The sequence below is a fragment of the Vombatus ursinus genome, unplaced genomic scaffold (genome assembly GCF_900497805.2).
Source record: "Vombatus ursinus unplaced genomic scaffold, bare-nosed wombat genome assembly UNPS02014864.1, whole genome shotgun sequence".
NCBI lineage: Eukaryota > Metazoa > Chordata > Mammalia > Diprotodontia > Vombatidae > Vombatus > Vombatus ursinus.
This window is the reverse complement of record NW_020954642.1, coordinates 7,708,492-7,716,428: the sequence shown is the minus strand read 5'-3', so window position 1 is coordinate 7,716,428 and position 7,937 is coordinate 7,708,492. Positions and strand designations below refer to the sequence as shown.

At 35.7% G+C, this 7,937-nt stretch overlaps 1 pseudogene; it reads left to right on the top strand.

The window, feature by feature from the left end:
* Positions 1–293, top strand: part of LOC114027878 — a 2,141-nt pseudogene extending 1,848 nt beyond the window's left edge.
* The last annotated feature ends 7,644 nt before the right edge of the window (positions 294–7,937 follow it).

Here is a 7,937-nt window from a genome sequence, read left to right as displayed (position 1 = left end):
TATATCTATATCTATATCTATATCTATATCTATATCTATATCTATATGTATGCATATGCGTATATGTGTGCTATCTCCTTAATCATATCTTTTAGCTTACTTCTCTCACACAAGTCTCTATTGGTAATATATTGCAGAGTAATTAGACTCCCAATCTGTATCTATACGTTTTTTTTTGCTGTACTCAAAATTTTATTTCTTCATCACAACCCCTAGCTATATTGAAATAACCTTACACTATCCACATGCTAGAATTATAACTAAAACTATAAGAAAAGGATATCTGCTCATAATTTTGGTAAAAACTGAGAAATTTCAAATAAACTAAATCATAAATTCCCACAGCAATCTCCCAGGATTTTAATGATAGCCTCATCTTTTAGAAAATGTCATTGGTTTGGTTTCAGAAGACTTACATTTAAGTCCCAACTTCTTCTCTCACTAGCAATATGATTTTATGAAACTTTCTTCATTTTTTTTAGCTTAAGTTAACTCATCTCTAAAATAGGCATTCTTACATTTTTAGTACCCACCCCATAAACTTGTCTTAAGCATATAATAACTTCAAGGTTTATTTTAAATTCTTTTAAAGTATTTTATAATTGGAAACTACCAATACCTAAATGAGTTCACAAAAGAACAAGGATTATCTTATTTACAGATATATTAAATATATTAAAATATGTTGATTTATGTACTCTGAAAAAAGAATTTATCCACTTCAAGTATACATAACCAGCTCTCAATTCACAGCTTGTCCTCAAGTATGCTGCATTTTGAAATTATGTTAACAATTTTCATCCACACTCTGAGGATCCACTTGGGGAATTATGTAGGGGTGATTTTTTTAAATTTTGTCACCTTGCCAAAAACTCTAAGCATGTTCCTGGCCACCTCCCTGAATGCCAAACCTGTGTCTACTTCCCCTAGAAATTCATTTTAGTATTACCCTAGGCCAACTGGAATTAGGAAATGTAATATATCCCTGACCCCCAAGTAAAATCTTCCCCTAAACTATATAAATTATCCACACTTCTGAAATACCTGTGCTTCTTCTCTACTCCATGATGTTGGTGGTACTAATGCTATATTATGAAAGTCATTTTGACTTGGAATGTATGACATTTAAGTAATAACAGTTCATATTATAGTATACATTTTTGGTTTAGAAAATGCTTTCCATAATGCCACAATTGATCATTTTTTAATATCCAGGTGCCTACTAGGGATACTGCAAGAATTATTTTGTTCTTCCTTTTCTTCTTCTTCCTAACTCTTCTTTTCCTTATTTTTGCAAATCTATGAAATGTGATAGATAAGTGAATCACAAATATGTTCAAAGTGAAGCAGGGTTTATTTGATAACTAAATGAGGTACACAATGAATAAAATCTAATCAGTTGCTTACACACTGGGTAGGAACTCCATCTACTCTAAGATGGATAAGTGAAGCTCTCTATGTATTTACAAAAAAAATGCCTAAGGTGAATAAGGAAATTTAGGTTCTCAGTGGTGAACTGAATTATCCAAAGAAAATAGCTGGGAAATAGTAGAGTCAGAGCTTGAACCATTATATACATATGCATATACATATGTATACATATACACATAAATGCATTTGGTATTATCCTGTCTATTATTTCTGAAGTATTATGACTGGTGCCAAAAAAGATATACTTTAGACAAGACACTATCATTATGGAGTTTTCAATATAGAGATGTGATAAGACATGAACCACAATATTTATGATACACAATATTTTCTGGTATGTACAAAATAAAGGGAAAATTGAATCCCCAAAAAGGGAAGATCAAAGAAAGCTTCATGGAAGAAGTGCTATTAAGCATTAAGAAGTGCTTAATGGAGGCATAAGAATTCAACTATCAAAGATAATGAAAGTGAGCCTTTCTGATATATGGGTCAATACAAGAAAAAGAAAAAAAAAGTGATACAATTAGGAGACATAGAGTAATCCAATTAAGTTAATGTACAAAGTACAATATTTAGAAAGGAATGATTTGAGTTATTTCTGGAAAGATAGGCTGGTGCCAGATCATGTGGGTCTTGATTACCAAGAAGAAAGTATGGAATTTATTAGGATAAACCTAAAATTACCAAGGGTTTTTGAAAAGTAATGTTAGGTCAGATCTATGTATCATTTTGATTATTCTTTCTGCAATATGAAACACAGATTAGAGGGGATAGAAATATGAAATGGCAATATTTGTTTAGGAGGCTAAAACAATAGTCTCACAAAATACATTACTAGGAAGTAAGACAAATTTGAATCTTGGTAGTGGCATTAGAAATAAATAAAGGAGATCTGGAAATTGAGAGATGTTGCATACTGGACTAATCAGGTTTGGTTTTAAGTTTTTGAGTTCAGAGTTGCTTATACCAAGCCATACTGCATTTTATAATTATAGAAAGCCATGGAGAATCATGTCTCCAAATCTCAAAAATAAAAATTTGCTGTTTCATCTTCAGTGGACAGATAATTCCAGACCCCCCAGGGAAGAATTTACTTACTTTATCCAGAAGCATCTTTGCTCTGAACCTACATTCTCCACCATATGGGATACATTTAGATCATTCATTAGGAGGAGAATAATTAGCCTTGCATCACATAGGAAAAGAGTATGCCCAGAGAAGAAGTACTTTAGAAACTAAAATAAAAGACTTCAAAAGTAAGTTTGCCAGAGACAAATTTATGAAAAATGTAGCAGAGGTTGTTTGAAGAAAATCAAAAGACAGGAACAATTAATTCACCAACAAAAAAGGGATGGGATCTTTCACATATAGGCAACAATTGTATGTAGTCTCATCTTAGTGGGAGAGGAGGCCACAGTAGCAAATATTAACAAAAATAGCCAAGGTGAGCTCCTTTCTTCTTTTAACTGGTAACAAGGAAAAGGTCTTCACAATCTCAATGTAATAAGAGAATCCATAAATAATTACAGATTCCATTCAGATTTTCTAATTTATTGTTAATCAAACACCACCTGCATGTTAGCCGCTCTGAAAGAAAACAGGATGTCTGTTCTTGGGGGCAGACAGGAAAGGTGACAGAAGGATGAAGAGGGAGACAAAAGGGGAAAGAGAGAAGAAGAGAGGCAGAGAGACAAAGACAGAGAAACAGAGAAAGCAAAAGAGAAACAGAGAGAGATGGAGAGGTTCAGAAAGGTAAACAGAGAGAGATGGAAAAAGAAGGAAATAGAAAGAGACTAAGAGGAGCAAAAGGGGAGAGAGAGAAACCCATACAAAGAGAGAGAGAGAGAGAAATCAGAGGGAGACATAGAGAACAGAGATAGATAGAGAAAGAGAGACAGGTACGCAGAGATAGGGATATCATAACTCTCCTATTACCACAAAGCCAATATGCAGTAAAGACAGAATTTGAATTCAAGTTTGCACAATTGAAGAAGTGACCCTCCTTCTAACCATTGGGTGTTTTCCCTCAAATTCAGTAATAGTAGTAGTAGTAGTAGTAGTAGTAGTAGTAGTAGTAGTAGTAGGATGAGGATGAGATGGAGGAGTTGTAGTAGTAGTAGTAGTGGTAGTAGTGGTAGTAGGGGTAGTTAGTGGTAATGGTGATAGTGGTGGTAGTGGTAGTAGTGGTAGTAGTAGCAGTAGTAGTAAATTATAGTAGTACTACAAGGGCATTGTAGTATGGTAGTAATACTGGTGGTAGTGCTGCTGGTGCTTCTGGTGGTGGTGGTAGCAGCAGCCCCAGCCACAGAAGTAGATATAATCATACTTCATACTGTCACAATGACTAAACCTATTGTCCTCACTATAATCACCATCACCACCAGCTTTAAAAACATTAGGTTGGCTTCTCATTATCAAAGAATTATTGTTCTAATGTATTATCTACTGATGATAAGACTCTCTATATTCATTTAGTTTGACTCTTAGAAAGTAGACACAGTGTTTTTCTAAGGCAATGCTTAACACATTTCAAGAATAATAGAACATACTTAAGCTTAAACTGCATTAGCATGGTCAAATCCCCAGTACAATAATGCATCGGAATATAACAGCTAACAGAAAGAATGATGATGATGATGGAGTATATACTATATATGTATATATATATATATATGTATATATGAAACTTACTATGACAGGCATTGTGCTTTACAAATACTATCTTATTTGATCCTCACAACCATATTAGGAGTTAATTACTATTATTATCAATTTTCCAAATGAGGAAATTAAAGCAAAGAGAGATATTATTATCAATTTTACAAATAAGGAAATTAAGGCAAACAGAGCAAATATGCAAATTCATTTGTTGGGGTAATTTGTCATCATATATTTTGGTCCTTGCCATAAGCATTTGCAAAAAACAACAAACAAACAAACAAAAACCATTACCATGAAAATAACACCAGGGATAGGATTCTGGGAAGATGTCAAAGTAGGTCAGCAAATTCCAGGCTCTCCAGATTTCCCCCACAAACAAGACAAAATAGTGCCTCACAATGAACACATAATGGTAAAAATAAATAAGAGTTGGGGCAGAACAGTGCTCTTCCTGGTAAAATTGCAAATTTAAAGAAAAATTCCAGGACTAAGGTTTGCTCCCTGTGAAGTGTAAACACTTCCGGGCTAGTTCCACTGAAACAGCAAGTGACAGTTCCTGTGTCTGTCTGGGTTGGGCAGTAGTCTTGGCCACAGCCACAGGGATTTTCACCCCCTGGATAATGTGGGAAATTGGGCATTGGAGCAGGGGAAGATTGAGGGAACCTCTGCTGAAAAGGGATGCCAAGCCCAAGTGTAGTGTCTAGATGAGACCTTGGGTGAGAAGGAACCAGCACACACCTGTGTGGCAGAAACAGGGGGGTGGGACTCCACTGGTTGTGGGCTTTTACAAGAGGGCAGAGTTTTTGTTTTTGGTTCTAGACCAGAGGGGATAATTGAAGTAGGATTTGCAGCCCAAGGCACCATTCCCCATACCCTAGAATTAGAGGTAATTACAATAATAAGCTACTACAAATAAAAAATAAATTAGCAGGCAAAGGATAAAGAACCCAATTCTAGAACACTATTATAGAAATGGAGAAAACTCATCTTCACAGGATGATACTGAACCAAAAAATGCCTCTCCTAACCCAAAGAGTAACATCAACTGGTCACCTGCCCAAAAAGAATTTATACAACTTTAAAAAGACTTTGAAAATCAAATGAGAGAAATTGAGGAATTTTTTCTAAATAATAACAATCCAAGAAAAACAAGAAGATTGTAAAAAGAAAGTTAAGCAACTGGAAAAGACGATCTTAAGGAAGAAAATGTCTCCTCAAAAATTAGAATTGGTCCAGGGGAGGCCAGTGAAGTTATAAGAGACCTAGAAATAATAAAACAAAATACAAAGAATAAAAAACCAATATACATACCTATATATTTAATTATGAGAATGTGAAACATCTCATAAGAAAAACTGAGCTGAAGAACAGATAAAACTGAGAAAACAAAAGAATAATCAAACCATCTGAAAGCTACAATCAAAAAAAGAATCTTGATACAGTAATACAAACAATAATTGAAGAAAATTGTCCTGAAGCATTAGAACAATAAGAGAAAGTAGAAATAGAAAAAAAATTCACAAACCATAACTGAAAGAGATCCTACAAGGAAATCCTACAGCAATATCATAGCTAAATTTTTAAAAAGTCCTAGCTCAAGGAGAAAATATTACAAGCAGTGGGGAAAAAAAAGCAGAGGTAGTAATCATGTTGTCAGACAAAGTAAAAACTAAAATTGATTTAATTAAAAGAGAAAAATGGGGAATCTACACTATATGTCAGCCATATTAATCAATATCATTTTGGACTATTTAAAAAAACTAGGGGCGGAGCCAAGATGGCTGAGGGAAAGCACTGACTTGCTAGAGCTCTCCTTCAAACACCTCCAAATACCTATAAAAAATGGCTCTAAACAAATTCTAAAGCAGCAGAACCCACAAAAAAACACAGTAAAACAAATTTCCTGCCCAAGACAACCTGGATGGCTGATTGGAAAGGTATATCGCACCGGGGAGAGAGAGGAGCACAGTTTGGCGTGGGCGCCCAGGCCACAGCAACCCTGGAGCAGGCCTCACAGGACTGAATCTGTGGAGACTTCTCAACCCACGATTGCCAAAGACAACTTAGAAGGTCAGTGGGAAAAGTCTGTGACTGAGGTGAGAGAAGAAGCTAGGTCTCAGCCACCCTGAGGGCAATGACTGCCTTCTGAGCTTCCAGCCCACAGACTGAGGGGGAATCAAGTGGCTGATCAGAGGGGGATTGCAAGGATCTCTTTGCCAGTGCTGAGGAAGGAATCTCTTGCTGTACCCATGCTTGGATCTGGGTCACAGTTCTGAGAGGTGGTCCTGGGGCAAGGAGGAACATTGCCATGGTGGAGCTTGTTGTGGCAGTGGAGAGGAAACACCTTGCCCCTTATCATAGCACCTTGGAAGAACTGACACTTTTCAAGTCCCTGGAAGTATCTCCAAAAACAGGTGTACAAATGCCCGAAGCTTAGGACAGTACATTCTCCACATTGGAAGCAGACTCTTACCTTAACCAAGAGTTTAAAACTCAAATAACTGGTTGGCATCATGAGCAAGCAGTACAAAAAATGTCAGACTATATTATCTTACTTTGGTGACAAAGAAGATCAAAACATACAACCAGAAGAAGAAAACAGAGTCAAAGCTCCTACATCCAAAGCCTCCAAGAAAAATATGAATCAGTCCCAAGCCTTGGAAGAGCTCAGAAGGGATTTTGAGAAGCAGGTAAGAGAAGTAGAGGAAAAACTGGAAAGAGAAATGAGAGTGATGCAAGAAAATCATGAAAAGCAAGTTAACAGCTTGCTAAAGGAGACCCAAAAAAATACTGAAGAAAATAACACCTAAAAAATAGCCTAACCCAAATGGCAAAAGAGGCCAAAAAAGCCAATGAGGAGAAGAATGCCCTAAAAAGCAAAATTGGCCAAATGGAAAAGGAAGCCCAAAAGATTGCTGAAGAAAATACTTCTTTAAAAATTAGAATAGAGCAATTGGAAGCTAGTGACTTTATGAGAAATCAAGACACTGTAAAACAAATCCAAAAGAATGAAAAATTAGAAAACAATGTGAAATATCTCATTGGAAAAACAATTGACCTGGAAAATAGATCCAGGAGAGAGAATTTAAAAATTATTGAACTATCTGAAAGCCATGATCAAAAAAAGAGCCTAGACATCATCTTTCAAGAAATTATCAAGGAAAACTGCCCTGATATTTTAGAACCAGAGGGCAAAATAGAAATGGAAAGAATCCACCGATTTCCTCCTGAAAGAGATCCCCAAAGGAAAACTCCTAGGAATATTGTAGCCAGATTTCAGAGTTCCCTGGTCAAGGAGAAAATATTACAAGCAGCCAGAAAGAAACAATTCAAGTATTTTGGAAACACAATCAGGATAACACAAGATTTAGCAGCTTCTAAATTAAAGGACTGCAGGGCATGAAATACAATATTCCAGAGGGCAAAGGAGATAGGATTACAACCAAGAATCACCTACCCAGCAAAACTGAGTATAATTCTTCAGGGGGAAAAAGGTCACTCAGTAAAATAGAGGACTATCAAGCATTCTTCATGAAAAGACCAGAGCTGAATAGAAAATTTGATTTTCAAATACAAGACTCAAGTGGAACATGAAGAGGTAAACAGTAAAGAGAAATCATAAAAGACTTATTAAGGTTGAACTGTTTACGTTCCTGCATGGAAAGATGATATTTGTAACTCATGAGGCCTTTGTCAGTATTAGGGTAGTTGGAGGGAAAAATTATATGTGTGTATGTATGTGTGTAAGATAGATAGATAGATAGATAAGTAGATAGATAGATAGATAGATAGACAGACAGATAGATAGATAGATAGATAGATAGATAGATAGATAGATAGATAGA